This window comes from Cupressus sempervirens, chromosome 1 (assembly GCF_028749045.1).
Source record: "Cupressus sempervirens isolate cs-2001-9-10 chromosome 1, ASM2874904v1, whole genome shotgun sequence".
NCBI classification, from domain to species: domain Eukaryota; kingdom Viridiplantae; phylum Streptophyta; class Pinopsida; order Cupressales; family Cupressaceae; genus Cupressus; species Cupressus sempervirens.
This window is the reverse complement of record NC_143118.1, coordinates 108,677,975-108,700,542: the sequence shown is the minus strand read 5'-3', so window position 1 is coordinate 108,700,542 and position 22,568 is coordinate 108,677,975. Positions and strand designations below refer to the sequence as shown.

Sequence of the window (22,568 nt, the reverse complement as noted above, 5' to 3'; positions counted from 1 at the left end):
TAATGTGTTGATTATCAGAAAAACCTAGGTATGAACAAAAAATATTTAGGTCTTATAGTTGATCAATGCCTTATCTATTGGGCAATTCCACATATCACTAACACACATCCTTGGAAAATCATCGATACATCTCATATATCAAGACTTCCAGATCTATCCTATCACTTTGTAAATCAAACATCTGCATCAAGACTAAACCTCATACTCAACCTATCCCTCTACAAAATCTGCAATCCTATCCAATATATCAATAATTTACTTTGGTCTTTGATCCAATAACAAAACATATTGAGACATACAACTTTAAGGATTTACAACTAGGTTTAAGCACTTTTGTTCATAAACCAAAAAACATGATAGACAACACAGATAGGAGACAAGAATTAGATTGAAGATAAAATTGTTGCATTTTTATTCATTTCCTTGAAACAAATACAATAGGATGCATGAAAATAACTCATAAAATAATTGAATATCCTAAGACTATCTCTATAGATCATTCGCTGCTATTCATAAAAGAGAAAAGGTGAAAATGGTGGTGGGAACCATCCTAATGGTATCACAATAATAAAACTCAAACCTACAAAAATTAGACCAACTGTAAATAGCATAAGCATTAAAATCCTATAGACTTCAGACCATTACTCCACATCCTAGAAATCCTTTTATAGAAAGGATTGCAACAAGTTTTAGATGGGAGGAAAAATGTCAAAATCCTAATGGAAAACAAATACAAAGATATTTCTATGTGTTACTTTACAAAACATTCTCTGCACTTGAACAAAATTTGGACAAGTAGTTGCAAATTTTTGCAGGTGGCACTTACTACAAGAGTCTTCAATTTAATTTTTTTTCTTCTATCGCCTTTAATCATGTATATCTTCAACTACTTCCTACTGGCAGAACCTTAACATCTCCAACTACTTCCAAAACATTTACTTCTTTCTTGGTGGCCATTCAATGAATCAGATTTCATCTAAATCATCTAGATTTGGTTTTGTTCTGCCTGAAAGTTAGATCATCATTATTTCTATGTAGATCAAGCATTATTTCTCATCCCTCTTGGTCGTCTCCTCCTGCTCAAGTTCTATAATTTGAGCCTTAAATTCAATTTTTTCTGCCACCTCAAGTTCTTCTATCCTATGTACTTTCTTGAAATTTCATTGGTCAAGACCTATGTTGCTTTTCTAGCTCAGAAAAAGGGGAAAAACTGCTTTCATGTCAAACCTAGGGTTTATGATCTGATGATCACTTTCAAAATTCAAACCCTTCATATCATCTTTTAGTAATGAATTTGGATTTTATGATCTTATGATCAACAACTTATTGTAAGATTGGGGCATTAGCTGGAATGTATTCTTCACATCTAGATCTTATGCTCAACGGTTTATAGACCCTCTCATAGCATCCTTCTAATATACATGGATCTTTGGAATCTTACAATCACAACTTTGTGTAGCATCAGGCCTCTCCTTTTCCTATCTTATGATCCCTTGATCACAATTAACTAAGGTTCTTTGTAACTCTAGAAGTTACCTCTTAACCACTGCCTTTAGCTCCTGACCATATGCTCACTGTGGCCTTTCTTTATCGTAGCTTTAGAATTCTTTAATTTTTTCCTTTATGATCTCTTGATCATAGTTAACTAGGTTTTTGTCATAACTTCATAACCTTGCCTTTAACTATTGTCTCTAACTCTCAACCATACACTAGCTGTTATCTCCTCTTTGTCATAAATTTGAAAACTTCATGATCTGCCCTTACGATCTCACAATCATCTTATACAAACCACTTTGTAACTTTAGAGGCTTTTTGCCTTTAATTTTTTGGCAAACAGGACACATGTCATCTCATTGCTTTCTTTCTTTAGCTAAAGTTTGAGCATCTCTATAAAGCAAGAAAGTGGCAATCGTTGATTTGCTAAGATTTGATGGCCACGAAAGATCCTAGTTATCATTGTATTTCCTTTTGAATTTGGGCCCACTAAGATACATGTTGAATTCTCATATTCTCACTTTGGCTAATCTTATTGCAACTTCAAAAAGCAATAATACGACAATCATTGATCTTTCTTGATTTGACAGTTTTGACAAAGTAATGCTTTCCTTTATGTGTTGAATTTGTAGTAAATTGAAACTCGCCACTTGGAACCTTGTGCAGTCAACAACCTTTTGGAAACTCACAACATAGTCCAACCCTACCATATTCCACGTGTCATTATGCCTCTTTAATTTTTTAGCTAATTTTCATGCATCTTTATAAAGTGAGAATGAAATGAGCGTTGATCTTCATTTGATCAATGGTTTAGAAAATGCATTGTATTATACTACTTGAAAACCAAAAATAGGGGCCCACATGGACAGGTGTTGATTTGTCACTTTCTCACTTTATTTAATTTTCATGCATCTTTGAAAAGCAAGAAAGTGACGATCATTGATTTTCTTTAAAGTGATGATCATCGATTTGCTTTTGATCAATGATCACAAGAATGAATCTCCTTGGGTTAAGGACTTAGAATAAAATAGTGGGCAAGCTAACCTTAGGAAAACTTGAGGTTGAAAAGGAGTTATGCACTAGGTTAAAAAGATTTTCATGAAATATTTAAAAAAGGTTGCGTGAAAGCATATAATAAAAGGTCAAATGTTTTAGGGGTTTATAAAAATCTTCCCATGCACATTTTTGGAAACATGAACAATGTGAACCAACTTTTAAGAACCTAGGGCACAAAATACAATAGGGCAACAAAATTTAGGGATTCTTCTAGGGCATAATCAATTAAAAGATACACAATCCCTAATTTCAACTGGGTTTCTTACTACAAATTTTGCAAAATTTTAACATGTAAAAAACTAAGCCAACACAAATTATAAAATAGTTCACATAATTAAATATAGACTTGTGATCCTATACCAAACTAACTAGTAGCATCACAAATGTCTATATAGTTCCAATAAAAATATGGTAGGAAATACTATCTCTAAACATTGGATTGATCTATACACAGTGTTCACCAACCATTCTTTGCATCCATAAACTCTATATCCATCACAACCAAAAACTTAATCTCAAGTATTAAGTCATAACACAAAAATATAACTTTGTCATATTTTATAATGAAACATGTACAATCCTTAACCCTTTTATATCCAAATTATCAAATAACAACATGTTATAACCAAAATAAATCTTTGTTGGCTCTATCAAAATATACCATTAACCCAAGAGTTAGTATTGATAAATGATGCATACGAATGGATTATACCAAAGTGCTCCATTCTTCATGAAAATTTCTAACTAGATATTCAATGATGAATTTATCATGTATATTCCCACATGTAAGCATATGATCATCTTATTAGACATAATTCTATGTCTACTTATTTTACCTATAATCATATCGTATAATCCTACTACAAAATATCTACTCCAACCCTTACATACTGACTTTCTAGATAACTTAAGCTTCAAAACAATTTGGTAGAATAATTTTCATGCACTTATGGTCAAAAGCAATTATAAGTAGTTTTCGTCAATAAAAACATGTATTATACATATCAATTACTCTTTCCAACACATAAAACCATCAAAATTTGATGGGATAATCTTGAAAATAATGGAAAATGTAAATAATACATCTAATCCTATAGGATCATTTAGGTCTCTTTAAATAATTTCTCTCCAATTTAGTTATAAGACTTGAAGTGGGTTTTACAGGGCATCAATTTTTATATTCATGTAAAAACCATTAGATGCATTAAGCGTAAGGTTTTAAGGTAGGCTATATCTCATTTTGTTTGTTATGGGTACAAATTGATACTAAAATCATGTACAATTTTGTGAGTTTACCCTACGCATAGTTGTACTTACTTCTTTACACGTGCAGATGCTTAGTAACATACCCTACCAACAATGTCCCTTGTGTACCTTAAGTGCATGAAACTGTCAAAACTTGATGGGTTGTTTTTCATAATTGTGGTACATGTGAATGATCTATCTAAACCTATTAGTGTTAAATGTATCCAAATTTCATAATCTAATAATTCAATGGAGGTTTTATTCTATCAAAGCTCACATGAATTCTAGTTATATAAGAAAATTTATTTCCCTTTAATATAGTTCTTAAATTAAAAAATAAATGAAGATATAAAAGGGAGATAAGGGAGAGGGAAGGAAAATGAGTTAGACAAAACAAATAAGTTAAGAGAGAGATACTTATTAAGAGGGAATAGATGGAGAGAGTGAGTGGAAAAAAGGGAAGAAGAAAAATATGTGTGTGTGAGTGTGTGTGAGTGTGTGTGTGTGTGTGTGTGTGAGAGAGAGAGAGAGAGAGAGAGAGAGAGAGAGAGAGAGAGAGAGAGAGAGAGAGAGAGAGAGAGAGAGAGAGAGAGAGAGAGATGCATATATACACACATAAATATATATACATATATAAATGTATATATTTATGTGTATATATATATACATATATATGTTTATATATGCACATATATATGAATATTATTTGGTATGTCAAACACTCATTTTATATGACCCAGGCTCACTATGGGAAGCCCCAACCACCAAAGATTGTCAACTGTTGTGATTGTTTAATCTGTGTTGGCATGAATTCTTAAGGGATATTGATGAATTTTGTTGAGGAGATTGTAAGGAATTTAATGGATTTGATTGAGTTCTTATGTATTGCATTCATGACTTAGTTTTTCATTGATATCAACATATTATCTTTCTAGATAGTTTTGGTAGAGTAGAAAAGACAATTTTGTTTAGTGAGGTTAGAGGTTGCTAAGTTTATTTCTATAGGGTTGACAATATGTTCTTGGATGTTTATAAATGCTATGTCTATGTGCGTAGAAATAATTACAAAGTTTTTAGTGAGTTAAAGAAGATTTGCAAAGGACTAGTTGTAGTAAATTTTATACTATTGTTTGTGTTGTAGCTTTTTGGTGAGGTTGAATATTTTTCAGTAGGGTTAGATTTTGGTCAGAGATATGTTCGTGAAGCTATGATTGAGATGGAAAAATATAGTTTTTAGTTTGTGAAGACTTGTGAAGGATAATGTGTGGGTTATTCCTCGAAGGCTGACTATATTATGTAATTGATGTAATATGCTTTGTAACATATGGAACCTAATTGTAGTATCTTATAATGGTCCTATATTATTCTATGTATATTGGGAAAGCCTCAAGGATGACTCAATTAGATATTATGACTTGGTATAAGGGAAAGATGTTTCCTTGGTTGTAAGTATTGTGTGTTTGATGAGTGAGATCATATGCAGTCATATATATTGTTATGTGAGCTTTGGATGTAAATTTGTAAAGGTTAGAGTAGTGATTGATGGTGAGGATAAGTTGTTAACTTCAAAGGAACTATATCAATTAAAAGAAAAAAAATTACTCCAAATTCATTTTTTGTCAATTTTCCTCCAATATCCACCCATCTAGGGAACCTTCTTATGATATTCAATAATGGGAGCTACTTTCTTGATCCTAGTTAGACAAGACTTTGCCTCATGCCAATGAGAGTGAGCGTAAAATGTATGTGGAAACAAATACTTTAAAAACCAACATTTTTTTGATAAAAAAAAAAAAAAGAATTTGGGAAATTATGAAGGGAAAGGGAGAATTCAAATTATGTAGATGCATACTTAAGAAAAAAAATCACATATGAGATTTAGCGATTTGATCTATAATGACCAATTTATGAATAAATATTGATAGTTTCCTTTATAGGGTCAAAGCTTCAATATATTTCATTAAGAATAATCTAATTTTTTCAATAAACCAAAGTTCACCAAATAAGGAGTTCTCCATGCTTTTAATTGCAAGAGAAAAAGAATAGGAAAAGATACTTTGTCCATGATCAATATTTGACATTGCTATCAGGATTTAGCTGTGTAGGTTTTGAGTCAAACTCATTGATCCATCTTTCATGAGTAGTGATTCAACATGAATCCATTTCTCATGAGAATAAATGGAACACTGAACACTTAGATCTAGTTGATGCTCACAGTGGTGGAGCAATGAGACTTCCCTGGAAGTCACCCATCCCAATAATACTTCATCTTGAGCATGTTTAACTATAGAGTTTTCTCCACAGTTAAATCCACTCTATTTGCAATCCCATAACCAATATGTCTAACTAACCTTTGGATTCCATTCTCACCACATATGGATGGACAATATCTATGTTGATTTTTTGTATATATTTAGTTGATTCTAATTATCTAAGTTTATAACTAGTGTGACGATAATTCCATCTTCCATTTAGAAGACTCAATATCCTAAAAATTAATACCTTTATTCTAAATTGTTCATCTCAAAACTTCTTTTATATTCTTTACCAACATATCACATCAATTCAAAATATTATTTATATTAAGTTTGAATCAAAATATTACATGAAAGAAAATATTATTGAAATTTAATTATGACTCCAATATATGCATAATTTTAAAATAACTAACTCGTCATTGTAATATAATGTAATTCAATTCCATTTAAATATCCTCATAAAAATCACGATTGAAAAATATGCATTTCATATTCAATATAACACACCTTCTATCTAAACCTAATTAATACACATGTACCCTCTTAATGATCGATTTGTTCATTTTTCAAATAACTTATTTTTATCAAGTCTATTACCTTGTCTTTAAAAAAATATATATCCAAATGTCTTTATATAAATGAATTAAAAACAAAGAAACATAGCTTTAAAAACCACTTTGAACTATATAATAACATATTATTAACTTTCAACATCCCTACCGATCCCCCAACAACCCATAGCCAATCAATTTACAATTACATGTGAGTTCATGTTAGTGTATCCTCCAAGCTTTTGGACCACATAATAACAAGATACAATTTAAAATTTATACTTAATAAGAAATTTATGGACCATTTTTAGTAAACATCCCACTTTATTGTTGGCCATAGACATTCGAAGGGGCCACAACATTCTTTTCTCATGTAAAAAATGTCTCCTATTGACATTAATAGATATGGCCCTTCAAGCCTTGTGGTGGATGATTAATGGACACCACACATCGAATTCCTTTGTGGTTTTCCTAATGCAAGAGGACACTAGCAAATCAAAATAATTATTTGGAAAAACTAGAGTGATCACGACTTCATAGGAGTTTGCAGTTTTATGTTCCTTTCTAATTCTATTTCTAGTGAAAGCTTGTCAGTTGATTTTCCCTATGTTATTCTATGTTTCGCACAAAACTGTAGGTATTTGACCATCTTAAAAGTATTCTATCACGTTTCTAGCGTTTTCTTATTTAGGCAAAGCTTCTGCTTCAGGAATCTACCTGACAATAGCCAGAACTTTCCTGCCTGAGATTTTTGATATCTCAGTGTAACTTACACATGTTTTGATGGTTTCCTTGGTTGATATTACTCAAGCCTTTGCTCTACGAGACCCATGTATTGCACTTTTTAGGGTTTTGTATAATACTGGTTTTCAAAATCATTTGTGGATGTTTCTTACTTCTTAGCTTTTAACGGAAGAGGTTTCAGACATGCTTGGAACCGTATCAGATACCTACCCTACAACTTGTTTGTAGATGATCTCTATAAAAAAACCATTTTCGTAAAACCAAATGCAATGTGTAGCCATTGCGACAGAACCATTTCTGCCATTCCAAAGCTCAAAGAAGCTCTTTGCAATAAGTCCAAGAAGATTTAAATAGTTTACAGGATTAATCGATATGATTCACAAATGAACAGTGTAATCTTAGAGATCTATGGCTTGGCCACTTTATAAAATTAGAAATGATTTGAAACTTCTATTGTGCGACAGACAATTTCTAGAGTTTATGAATTTGTATTTAATTCTGTTCTATTCTCTAGTTGTGAGTCAAATGTTTTCAATCTTCAAGAATCAGGATGTAAGAGGATAAAAATATAAAAAGAAGAAACATAGAAATATGTTGTTTTTACAATTTGGAATCGAACTCATCAAGAATCAGAGAAATCTGGAAAGAAAAATATGGACCATTTATTGTTTTTACAGTCTAGGACGAAACTCAGAATCAGAAAGAAAAGAAGTGAAACGTAAAAAGAAATATATAGATCATTTAGTGTTTTTTCAATCTAGAATCAAAGATCATAAAAAATCAGGAAACAAAAGAAGATAAAAGTTACAAGAAAAATATGGACCATTTATTATTTTTACGGTTGGATTTCAAACTCGACAATCACATAATCAAAGAATAAGAAATAAAAAATATAGATAGACCATTCATTATTTTTTAAGTTTGAAATAAAAGTCTATAATCAATCTTCAATAATAAGAAAACAAAATAAGAGAAATGTAGAAGAAAAATGTTTCACTGTGCTGCAAGGAAACCATTTTATAGAACCAACTTAAAAATGTCTAGCCATTCCTAAGCCCAAAGAAGCTCTGTGCAATATTGGCAGAAGAGTCCACAAAATGAGAAATGGGTTGTGGGAAAACTTTGTGATTTAAACTTCAGTTTATGATATTTGCAATGAATTATTTGTGGGTTTGAATCTACAAATATTTAGTTTAGAGCCAAATTCTATGATCCCTTAGAAAACAAGAGAAGCAACGTCTAAAAACACACAGACCATTTATACAGTTTAGAATAATCTCCATGTTCATTTATCAAGAATCAAAGAATAAGAAAACTGAAACATAGGAAATTAAATACAGTTTTGAAATCAAATACATGATCAATCATAAAGCAAACCAAGAAAAACCTGAAAGAAAAACATGAACTGTTGATTATTGATCAAATGAAAGTGATACAGGGAATACAAATCAGAGTTATGAATAGAAATAGCCCATCCTTACCTAGAATTCTTAAACATATTCCTGATTTTGGAGGAATTTGTATCTTTGAAATTTATAACCCTAACATTGAAGGCTGGCATATGATAAAATTAACCCTGCTGCAAGAACTATACCACAAGAGTAATAATTATAAACAATCTGAACCATGGAACAAGCCAACGGCTCTGAGCATCATTAATTGGTACATTTAAAGATGAAAGTAGTAGAGAAGAAAGCAACAGTAATGGAAGGTTATATACCTGGTCAATATATAAGCTTAACCCCATCAAATGTTCATGAGATCAAATGAAAATTGAGGGAATGCTATCAAGGAAGCCAGTGATGAAAACTGGTTCAGAAGTTTTCATTCGGTAACAATGAAATCTAGTTTCCTGAAAATTCTAAAAGCATTACATAAAATGAATAATTTGACAGAGATCAAAAGATACAGCACTTTGATCATCATTCGGCCTGCAGGATGATTCCCAAGAGATTGCATGATTCATTTTCATGTGAGCTGAGCTGAATCGATGCAATCCCTTTGGAATCCTCCACTTGCAGGCAGATCATATATCATCTTTATCATCACCATCCATCTACGTTTTCTCTAACAAGGAGAAATAAATAATATTGGTGAGAAGACTCCATTACTATGAGGAGACAGGGAGACATATTTGTATCATGAATATGGTTTAATTAGGGAGTTGTATTGAGGTCCGTGCATGCATACATAATATGTGCTTCACACCATTTCTATGCATTGCCTAATATGGAAGAACATTGTAAGTAAAGTTGATATGCAACACTGCTTAGTTTATAAAACAGGGAAAGACTTCAATAATTCATGCTACACACTAAAAGGATGATTGAACGTGTGCCACCACTTCCACAAACCTCCCCGACAAGTGCAATTCAAGTGAAAGCTACCACTTTTCTTTTTCATTTTGGGGGTCCTTTTCTAAAAATCTCAATTGTAGTATGAATGTTAAATAGAAAAGAGTTTGAAAGATCGAGTATGTTGTGTTTTAGATTATAATTAGAATGATATTAATTAAATGTTAAGCTCAATTATTATACATTTGTTGGTAAAGTTGGTGAAAAAGTGATGTATTATAAAAATAGGTTTTGTGGTAGAAATATGTTGATAAAATTGTTGGTGAAGTTGGTACAATATAAGTTGAGTTCGTGTGATCTATATTTAACAATTCAAATGTAAGATATGTCTGATTGTACAAAGTAGTCATTGAAGATCTGAACCTTAATGATCATGTATATCAAGAGATACGGATGAGATCCTTCACTTGTGGTCTTTGTTGATTTTCACTAAAGTAGAAAGATACATGAATTATTTTTTATCTTAATATTGAAAATTAATGGAGAGGACATTTAATACCTTATTTGATTTGTAGTCCATGATGAATAATCATTTTTTTTAATGTTTAAAGTACTAAAGAATAAATGTGTGATTCTTTTTTATCTTAAAGTCAAAGGTTATAGGACAAATGTTAATTGAATTGATTCAGGTGCCTTTGATGAATAATCAATCATGTATCTAGTATTAAGGAGTATTTAGTATTAAAGTGCAATGCTCAATTCATTTAGGTTATAGGGATGATGATATCTTTCATCTTCCCAGTGTTCACTAAAGCAAGAAAATGTACAAATCCTTTTTATCTTAGTATTGAAAATTGAAGGATATGGCATCTAATACCTTATTTGATTTAGGTTTCCTTAATGAATAATCAATTTTCTTTTGTATTTCAAGTATAGAAGAGTAAAGATAGGATTCCTTTTTATCTTGATATTAAAGATTGGAGGGCATAAACTTGTAAGAATTTGCCTTAGGGAAAAAGTCACCAACAATATCAAAATGAATTGATGTAATTGCACACACACACACACACACACACACACACACACACACACACACACACAGAGTGCTTGTATATAAAGGTCTTTGGAATGCTTCTAGAATGTCTAGGAGTTAGCACACTGATAAGTCTTACAACCAAGCACATGTCCACCAAGAGTGGATTATCCTCCATTAAGCACAAAAGTAAGTGTGATGATGAGAGGATAAGCCTACAAAGGTGTAGCATGCAAAATTGTGTTGTAGACACCATGTGCTAAATTAGAGTTGCTTACTCTAGTGTTGTCAACAAGACAATCATAAAAGTATGCAAAATCCTAAGTGTCAAATTAATAAATAATAAAATAATGCACTGACCTAAGTAAACTTAAGTAAACTTAAGTAAAGTGTAATAAGTAGATACTTATTTACACCAACACCCCCCTTAAGTGAAACTTAGGGGAATGCACTTAAGCTTACAAAAGCTAGGATGAAAATGCATAATGGGTCCTAGCTACTAGGCCGTATTAGGTACCCATGTACAAAAGCAATGCAATCTCTCATAAAGAGGAGAAAGAGGGAAAAACTCATGGGAAAAACCCTCTTCCAAAAAGAGAGATGAAAAATCAAGATGTATGGATGGATGGAGTAATCAAGACCCCCCTATTATGACATACATCAAGTATATACAAAAGAGAAGTATGAGAAGAACATAATCCCAAAAGAGGAAAATATCCCCCCCCAAAAGAAAGAAGAAGAAAGGAGACAAGGTAGTTCCCCCCCCCAAAATGTGGAATGCCAACTAATGATAGTTGCTCCAATGTAGAAGCTAATCTATGATTGCTGAATAACATTCCTCCCCTTTGGAAGAAACAATATCATAGGTACAAATGAGATGCTTCCCTCATGTGTAGAAAGAATTCGATGAAACCCTTTGAAACTTGTTGAACTGTCCCTATGTCGATATTGACTATTGCCCCTTCTAATACTGCTAAAAAGAACAATGTCAGATCTAGCAAGGATGGATGTAAAACATATCCCAAAGAACCATGTGTCTCCTCAAATGATAAAGAGACCTCCTACAACTGTTGTACATAAGGATCCACAATCATATCAACCTGTGAAGACTGATCATATAGAGAATGGATAGGAGGGTCAGAGTAAGCCCTCACAACAACTGAAGAAGGATATTCTTCATCAAAGAGAAGATGTATATCATTAATGATGTCTTCCAAATATTCTATGTATGAATCCACAAACAAACTTGAAATGTCTGTCAAGAAGTCATCCCCTGATGCTTGAACTAGAAGACTAGGTGTACCCTGATGTGCTGAAAGACATGGACCTATCAATGTGGAAATATAGGCATGTGGAATGTGCTGATGAGGTGGCCTTATCCAACAACTATCAATAGGACCCCACATATCTAAATCTATTGAATCACTATCACTGGAGTCACTATCAGTTTCCACAATGTATGGTGTATGGAGAGGATTAGAGGATAACCTGGGTAAAATTTCCTCAAAGTGAACATTCCTCTCTATAAAAATCTCATGAGTCTAAAGACTCATAAGTCTATATGCCTTACTACTATCTTCATATCTAATGAAAGTACAAGGCCTAGGTGGTGGTGCCTTGCATTCCCTAGAAGATATGTTTGCCCATGCTGGACAACCAAAGACTCTAAAGTATTTCACAACTGGTTTTCTACTGCACCATGCCTTAAAAGGAGTCTTTCCATCTATGAAATTATAAGGAGATCTATTAAGTATGTGATTGGCACTACTGATAGCTTTGACTTCAACTAATGGATCAAGAGACTTGGCTTGAATCATGCAACTTTCCATTGACTTAAGAGTTCTAATCCTCATTTCTGCAACACTTGTCTTTTGCATATTGAATGCTACTAGATTCTGAAGATTAATACCCTCAAGTTCACAAAAGTCTCTAAGTCTTGAGTTCACATATCAACTTTCATTGTCCATGTGAAGAACCTTGATGACTTTCCTTGATTTCTTTTCAACATGACTCTTGAAGGCTAGAAACTTATCAAACACTTCATTCTTGTGATCAAGAAAGTAGACCCATGTGTAGCATGAAAAGTCATCAATGAAAGTGAGGATGTAGCGACCTTGGTTGACTGATGTCACTACAAAAGGACCTATTAGAACTGTGTGAACCAAATCAAGAGCGACTGATGCTCTCCAAGACTTCCCTTTATCAATCTTCTCTTCTAGATGCATATCCATTGAACAAGTTGAACATTCACCCTTAGAAAAGTTGATTGTAGGTAGAACTTTGCCCATGTTATTAGAGAAAAGTTGATGAAGATAGCAAAAGGAAAGATGTCCATACAACTAAAGCCATAATGTACTTTGTGAATGAGATTGTGTCAACAAGGCATGTGAAAGAGACTTAGGCACAAAGTGGGAAAAATAATGAAGCCTTTTGTGATGATTTAATTTACCCACTGCAACCATTGAATCATCTTTGAGATTGCACACCATTACTGAATCAGGAAGGAACTCAAATTTATTGCCATCTCTATAGTGAGTGATTTGGTAGATTGAAAGGAGATTAGAGCTAAGGTTGGGAACATACAAAACTTTTTTGAACTCTCCATTTTCCATCTCAACTTGTCCTTTCCCTTCAACTTCCATTTTTGTATCATCTCCTAGAAAGATGTGTGGTACCTTAGACTTCTTCAATGAAGAAAAGTCTCCATTTGAAGAACCCATGTGATATGAGACACCTGAGTTAAGAATCCATTCCCCTGAAGAACTTGAACCAGCCATAAGTTCTTGCCCTTTTCCCTTTGAAGTGGGTGGAGTTGAATCCTTGGAAGCATTTGGCACATTGATTTTGTTCTTCTTGAGTAGGTTTTCCAACTCATCAATTGTCTTAGTCTTGCAATGATGCTCATCATGATTTAGTTTCTTGCAATATGCACAAAACAATTTATCCTTCTTTTCATTGTTTCCCTTCTTGTTGGAAGAAGAATTGCCTTGTTGTGAGGAGGAAGCTTGTTGTGTCTCAGATTGTGATATTTTCTTCTACTGCTTCTTCTTGCTGTTGGTAGAACTTTTTCCACTTTGATTTGATTGGTTCTCATTAGTAGCCACCAATGCTTTGGTCTTTGATGACTTGAGAATTCCCATATCTATCAACTTGGATTGTTCCAACATCAACATTTTTGCAAATGCATCAAATGTAGGTTTAGTGAAAGCACTTCCCATGGTTAACTTGTGAGTGTTGTAACTCGAAACAAAAGATGCATACTCTGAAGGTAGCCTCTTCAAGATGTGATGGATTAATAGATCATCCTTCATGGGATTACCGCAATCTTTAAGTAGTACTCTCAATTCATTGGCTTTGTTGATACAATCTTGAATTGTGTCAAAATTCTTAGGATCCAAGAGAATTAGATCATCCTCAATTTGGTATCCCTTTTCCTCATCCACCTTACCATAAAACCCTTCAAGTTTGACCCAAGCAGGGTTGGCTTCCTTAAAGTTGGAAATGTGGAAGAAGAGATCTCTATGAACACAACTCCTAATAATTCCTAAAGCTTGATTATCTTTAGTTTTCCAATCAACTAGTACTATAACATCAGTGGATTTGGTGATTGTACCATCAACATATAGATTTAAACCTTTTTCCATTAATCTACTCCATACAATATCTTTCCATTTAGCATAATTGTGTGAAGTTAGAAGTGTAGTTTTAGGTGAACCCATGTTGCAGAAAAATAAAAGAGCACAAGCAAGAAGAGAGACACAAGAACACAAGAACACAAGAGACACCCCCCCTATTCACTCAATCAAAAGACCCCCCCAAAAATGATGCTTTTGGCACTTTATATGTAGTGCATGTACAATAGGTCACTTGTCAAAAATGTACAAAGTGGACTTCTAATTTTTCTATTTAAAACTACCTTTTTAGGGTCAAATCTATCACTAAGCATTGTAGCTTAGATGTACAACAATTTGGAAAAGTAATCAAAGTAATACAATGCAAAAAAGGACCTAATTTTGAAAGTGATATTTTTGTCTGTTGCAGATCTAGAAAGTAGACAAAAAATTAAGCACTTTCAAAAAAAATGAAACCTGAACATGTGTCTAGATGAGCCCATAGTGTTCAAAGTTGCAAAATGTAGGATTGGATAGGTACAATGGACAAAAAATGAAATTTCTAAAAAATCCATGCACCAAAACCATAAAAGAATAGCACCACTAAAAAGTTTAGGAAATTCTACCCAAAATAAAAAAAAATGCACTTGATTTGGAGTCTGAATGACTGAGTTATGGCCTCCCAATGTCACACTGTCAAATCAAAACTAAATCTAGAGAGGGGTCTGGGTAGGAAACTGCAAGGTTAAATTTGATGGTCAAACAATTGTCACAAAAGTTTAATTTTGCCTATAAATGATGGTTAGACGACCATAAAATTTAGCATAGTAAAATGCTGATGTCAGCAAAAAAATCCCCTTGCTAATGTGTTAGGATAATTGTGCGTATGGACTGGTATGGTCATGCCATGTGGCATGCTGATAGGGTAGGTCGTATGGTCAAGGGGGCGTGTGACTGGGTGACATGTGTCACTGTATGTCTATAGATGTGGCACAAGTAGGCAGGCTGAAAGCCACGTGGTGAGTTCTGTAATGGCCACGTGGAAGAGGTCAGTTTCTGATGTGGCAGGATGGGATTCGACGTGGTAGTGTCTACTGTGTGACATGTTTAGTAGAGTTGGAGTCCTACCATAAAGTGTAGTCGTGTCAGTGGTGGGATCCTGGCAAAATAGTAGTCGCCAAATTTTGATAAAATAGTTGTTGAGTTTCAGAATCGTTGGTGTTGAGAGTTTGATTTGTTGGTGCCAAGTTTTTGAGTTGCAAGTGGTGTAAATCAGTGATGGCCAAGTCTTGAATGGCCAGATAAATTCACTGTCATCGAGAGAAGGGTTAGCTACCACCAATGAAAGATTATTGGCCGACGGTGGGATTTTTTCCAGTGTCAAGAAAGTTATAATGGTGGATGGGGATTTTATTAATCCCACATTGCACAGGAAAACACCCTTGAGTGGTGTTTAAAAAGAAATGCCCACGGATGTAAAATAACCAAACTGCCAGTTTGTAGAGTTGAAGCCAAATTTGGTATGGGCTGTAGTTTGTTGAGCCCAATTTAAATTATTTGGCTGGCTTGTTCTATGACTACTTATATAATGTGGAATATCTTGTACTTATAGAGAATATTCCACCTATAGGGGCTAGGATTTCACTATCTAGTTCCTACAAAAAAATTTCTCTGCAGGCCTAGTAGGTGTAAAAAAATTTTCAAAAAATTGTAGATGAAAAATTGTAAAGAAAATAAAATCCAAAAATAAATTTATAGATCTAAAAGATGATCATATTGGATTTACAAATCAGGCCTTTAGGTGCTGGTTTGCAAAAAAAAATTGCCTCAAATTTGACTATGGCTTAGTGTAGGCAAATTTATAGTCAATTTTCACCGAATCAACATTTTGAATGCAATGGTGAGGTCTGCTTTGACTCTAGACACTCCCAATGACTGTAATACTCTAATATGGGTTGAGGTCCTCTAAGAGTGAAGTAAGAAGATGGTCTCGAATGGTTATGTGAAGAGAAGCTTCCTTAGCTCTGATACCATGTAAGAATTTGCCTTAGGGCAAAATCACTCAAGATCAAGGAACTCAAGCACAAGCACATAATAGACCAGAGTATGATCAGAATAACAATATCAAAATGAATTGATGTAATTGCATGTACTTACACTCTAGGAGTGCCTATATATAAAGGCCTCTAGAATGCTTCTAGAATGTCTAGGAGTTAACACACTGATAAGTCTTACAACCAAGCACATGTCCACTAGGAGTGGATTATCCTCCATTAAGCACAAGAGTAAATGCAATGATGAGAGGATAAGCCTACAAAGGTGTAGCATGTAAAATTATGTTGTAGACACCATGTGCTTAATTAAGAGTGCAAACTACTGTGTTATCTACATGACAACTCAGTTAATTATGTAAACTCTAGTGTTCTAGACACCATATGCTGAATTAGAGTTGCTTACTCTAGTGTTGTCAACAAGACAACTCATAAGAGTGTGCAAACACCTAAGTGTAAAACTAATAAATAATAAAATAATGCATTGACTTAAGTAAACTTAAGTAAAGTGTAATAAGTAAATACTTATTTACACCAACAAAACTAATTAATCTAATTTGGGTTTCTTTGATGAATAATCAATTATGTACAAGTACTAAAGAATCTTCAAGAATTGTTATCTCTTTCTTAGTGGAAACCTTAAAGAATATATAACTCATCTTTATTAGCTTGTTTTATAAAGGATTCTAAAATATTGAGGGGTATTTAATAAATATGGTATTTGATTGAGTGTGAACTATAAGAGGTATTTAATAATATATTTTATTGAATAGGTTGTTATTTGGAGGTGTATAATCTTAAAAAGACAACACATCTAATTATGTACTCATTTTAAATAACGTCATTGTAATATGTATGAGTTATTATTTTGATTTTACACTCTTGTAATACATATTGAGCCTTCAAATTAACATTATAAACTTCTTATATTGTCTTAATTTCCTTAAAAATTGAGGTAGTGCCTTATTTATATGTATTCTCCTCCATTGTCCCTCTAATAAAATAACTCATTTCAAGTTCTAGTTTTTGACCTTTTCATGCTTTTCCAACCTCGAATTTGGTTGCACCTAAAATTTTGGCATCTACCCTATATTTGTGGACCAAATTTGGTGCTATTATCCAAGGTACATGTTACAAATGGAAATAAGTTCCTAAGTTTTGGGGACCAAATTTTACTTGAAAGATCATGCCTAGGTTTTAAGGGAGATCTATATTTGTGGTCAACACATCTTAGTTTTGACCCCTACAATAACATGAAATTGTATAAAACCATTATATCTCCTTATTTTGATATCAATCACTAGTATCAAGCATTCACTAGATTAAGATTTTAATAAATTACAGGCAATCATGAAAACTGGAGTTTAAGATCTCCTCTACAATTAAGCATCCGATTCTTCAATCCTTCAAATCATTCTTCTTCTTCATCAAGTATTTTTGAAAAAATACAACATCCATTAAGGCTTATATTTCATAATTTCCTAATGGATATTTGTCAATTTGAGTTTATTGCATGAAAATTTGTAGTCACATCTAAAGAAGAATTACATCATCAAGACATGAGATAATTCAAACATGTAGTTTCTATTTCTTCTTTCCTTATACAATTTCAAATCATTTTCATGTTTGATTCCTAAATAGAGGTATGATGAAGGAAAACCCCTATTTGTAACCTTCTTCATTGATTTTTTGTGCATAGAAATAGGTTATAGAGCCATGAATCTAGATCTATAAAGTATAGGAATAGTTGTATGTTCTATTAAAAAATTAGCCAAACTTGTTAGCAACACATCTCCACTTTCACCCTATTCCTATGAACACATTGAGTTTCATTTTGTCCCTGCTATTTTCAGCTTAAATTCGACAAGAAGTTTAAAACCTCCATGTCTTAGATTTATGATTATAGCTCATTTTGAGACTCTTGTAGTCAAAATTTCAAGTTTGAAAGTTTACCTTTTTTATATTAGTTTTCTTAATAAGATATGTACAAAGTTAGTCTCTTTCATATTGGTATCATTTCTCTCCTTTCAATCTTAAGAAACAAAGGATTTAAAAACCCCTCAAACATTATTACTACATTGACATCTTACTCCCAAAGTTGTCTAATCATATTCTTATTGGGGTTGTTTTATATTCTAGTGTGTAATATGAATTGATAAAAGTAGACCTTTTGCATGATTCACTTTTTATATTAAACACTTTGGTGGTTAGATATTGTTAGATATTGGTGAGCCAAACTTATGTCATTTCCTTTATTTATTTTGGTGGTTAGATATTGTTGATCATCATATTTGCATGATGACAATGAAAGAAATTTGTGATAAACTCTCTCTTGAAAATTCAATAAAATATCAACTCCAAGTTTCTTGGAGGCTATTTTCCAACTGAATTGGTAGCTCAATTGAAGATAAATGCTTATATTTAATGATGAGGCCTTTTTTGGTTTGAGAAAGTCTAGTCGATAACTATTTGACACTTAGAAAATATTTACTAAAAAATAATAAATTTTTTATTTTTTGAAAATTTTGATGATGCATGAAAGCCCAAATTAATATGAATTTATAACTTAGTCATATTTTATGAAAAAGAAAACTACAAAGATAGGGCAACAAGAAATATAATAAATTTACTGGAAAGGGAAATCTAGATGGACATAAGCCATAGTGGCAATATGTTTGAAAATTAAATCTTCAAAGGGGATGGTAGAAAACCAAATTTTTTTGGAGTAGTGCACTGTAATCTTTGTAACACAGTTGTCAATGGAACTTTGAAAGATATAATAACTTTTCACAACTCATCAAATCATGTAGCCATAGAAAGTGCATGCACATTAGACAAATTTCTATAAAACATGCGTAAGAAAAACCCCTTATCCAATTAGTCACAAAAAGAGGTATTATGTGACTATTCATGAAAAAATCCTAGAATACTAAAATCACATGATCATGCACATACAATAAGACTACTATCTCCTTTGTTATTTATAAAGTATTAATTCACTTGGAGATTTCTATTTTTAGAAGGCCTCTAAGCTCTATCTTTCACTTGGAGATTTCTATCTTCTATCTTCTTCTTCTTTTATTGTTTAAAGTCATGTAAAGGCTCATGCACCCATTAATTCATTAAAAAAAAGGACAAAGGCCTACTTAGTACCATATTAGGAGTCAATTTATATACGACTCACTTTATAAAGTATTAATCACATGATCCTTCACATACAATAAGACTACTATCTTTTGCAAGCATGTAGAAATGAATCACTTGGTGTAGGGGCTAGAGCTTATTTCTCGAGGGCACCTGATAGAGCTATCTTAGGGTGAGTTGGGTCAATGGGAGGTCTACTACCTCTTTTAAAAATTTTTGCAAGACATCATTTTATTTGTTCAAAAATTGGATTTCCTCTTTTCCTTTACTTGTTAGAGAACCATGGTTTTTAAAACTCTAGTTGTGTCTTTAATAGCCTTCCCCAATATGAACTCTTGCATTTGATAGTCCTAAGAGGTGATGGTTTCAAGATCTACATGAGGAAGAGGAATGGATATATGTTCAACCAAGTCTTTCTTCTTATTCTTCATGATGAAAGCCAATTGGTTTGTATCTTCTTGAATGGGAACTATTGGCTTCACTTCCTCTATCAAAATTGATAGTCCTTCCTTAGGAGCCTTTGTATAACTCCTATATCATGTTTCTAATTCCCTACATTTTATCTCTATTAGAGTAGTGCCCATTGAAGATATATACTGACTAGATGAGATTTTTTTGTAGGTGCTAGTCACTTTTCCTCTCTCTTTCCTCTGTAGGGTCTTCTCTATGATCGACTATTCTACCATTGGGGTGCTCATTTTTGTTCTAAGGAGGGGAAGAAAGTGGTTGCACTATAGGAGGAGGTTTTTCTTCTATTACATAAAATTGTCCCTCTTTAGAAGCTTTCTTTATGTCATGCACTACATATACCTCTTCCTCACTTTTCTGGATCTCTTGCTCTAAAATTGGAGAAGGAAATGTTGTAGTATCCTATTTTAGAGGATATGGAGGTGGCGTCTCTAGTTTTCTTAGAGGTGGAGTAGGTATTCCTACTAGAAAATGTGGGAGTAGAGGAAGCATATTCCAATCATCACCTAATGGATATTGGCATGACATAGCCCTTATTTCTCCACTCTCCATATGAGTTCCCATAGGAATTAAGTCAAATTCTATAAAATTAAACACATTTGACCCTTCCCCTAGTGTGAATGTAGTTCATCTTTCCTTCTCCTTATTTGTGGATTCCTTGATATACATAGGTTATTCTTGTGTAACTGAGGGTGTTTGTGTTGAGATTTTACTTCTTTCTTCTTCAGTGACTCTAGTTGAATGTGTCCTTTTATTCAAAGGATTGTAATATATCTCATACCCTTGTTCTCCTTCCTCCCCATCCTCCAAAATAGTCTTAGGTATCTAAGGTGAAGGGGTGCTCTTCTTCCTCAAACTTATCCTTTTCTCTCCAATTGCCAATGTTTCTATTCTCCCTTATTTAGGGATTAATGGGGAGGCTTCTTTCTTAGTTGGAGGCTCTTTAGGTTATGCTTCTTTTGTCTTCACAACCTTTTATTCTCCTTTCATTTATCCTTCTCTTCCATATGAGTATTTAGCACACCCCTTTGATGTTTATGCACTATCTCGGGTTTGACTTGAGACTTTTCCTTATGGGTGGGGATGGTGATTTTAGTCCCTTTCCTTTTCTTCAGCCTTGCTAACTTTCCTTCAATATAAGAAATATGGGAACAACATCCAAGTGGAAGGGATTTCATATCTAGTCCCTTGTCAAATTTACAACATGTAAAGCCTAATGTTTTATGTCATCATTCTCCTCTCTATTCATGTCTACATCCATGATAGAGTGGTCAAGGATATTATCCTTTTGATAGGTAGGATCTAGGATATTGGGACTATCCTAATTCCACACCTTGAGAGGTATGTGGAGGTTCAAAACCTTATATTTTAGTGTTAGATTAATCCTACAATAGTCCCTTATCTAGACCTCATAGTCATCTACATAGTTCAACCAATGATCTTAAATAGAAGCATTTGGAATAAAATATTTTCTTGCAACATGCTAGAACATCGCTATGTTATCAAAATAAAGGAGGGCCATTGGGTTATCCTCAAGATGATATTTTTTCCTATTACACCTCATAGGTGCAAATATCTTGCTTCTATTTCATCTCATAAGGCTTGATGGTAATAGGCCATATCCATATATTTCTATGATTCTTTCGAACCCTTCCATATGCATAAGCTAACTATCAGACAATCTCTAGTAGTACAAGCCTATTCAATGGATAGTGTGGCATGTTCTTTAGGTGAAATTAGGTTCTAGCCACTTAGATGTAAGTGAATATGTTGTAATGTATGAAGTATCCTCCCAATTCTGTTACCCTAGATTTTGCCTCTATTGATAGCATTTTTTCATAATCCCCTTCTATGAATTGGATTACGATGAAGATAAAGGCATCATTTACTATTTTTTATTCTGGGCTCTCATCTAGGAGATTCTTCTACACCAATTGTGGGTACACAATGTGTGGCCATGCATTGGGGTTTTGTATAATTCCTCTCTCTAGAAGCCTTAGATAATTTTCTACTATAGATACTAGAAAGTAGACTACATATGATGTCATGTAGAATGGAAGGTCAGTTTGGGCTGAGTTGATCTGCTCAGTCAAAGACCTACTAATGATGGTGCCTCAACCAATATTGTGAACTCTTTTTTTGATCATCTCTATAAAGTGAACCATCTATGTTTCTAGATGGCCCTATAGAGGAAGTCCCACTACTATGCATAAGAAAACTATGTAATAGATGATATCTACAATTATGTATCCCTCCACCATTTCTACTTTGGTTGGCCTATTATGTAGGGTCTAGGTGATCAAATACTTATGTTGTTTTATATCCTTAGAATCTTTCCTAATTTCTATATACCAATGGAAAGCTCATGATATTTATTGGCATGGGGAAGGTGGAATTCTTTTTGTATATTGTCTAGTTAGATATCCAATACAATTTCTCTAGTTATGCTCTTAACACTCTTCACAACCTTCTCATCATGGATGTAGTATTTGGCTAGTGTCACTATTCACTTTGAATATTTTACTGACTCTAAATGTGATGTCACATTCACCAATATACTCTAAATGAGTGTAGAGATCATCTCTGATCTCTCATGAGGCTTGTTACAAAGCATTAGGG

At 33.2% G+C, this 22,568-nt stretch overlaps 1 long non-coding RNA gene across 1 annotated transcript; it reads right to left on the bottom strand.

Annotated features, from left to right (window-relative positions):
- Positions 1-8,736: 8,736 nt before the first annotated feature.
- On the bottom strand, positions 8,737-9,494 carry LOC149576447 (uncharacterized). Its single transcript, XR_016360278.1, has 2 exons — positions 9,069-9,494; positions 8,737-8,936 (listed from the first exon to the last, which is right to left on the bottom strand). It is a non-coding gene; the product is annotated as an uncharacterized LOC149576447 (long non-coding RNA).
- Between the last annotated feature and the right edge of the window lie 13,074 nt (positions 9,495-22,568).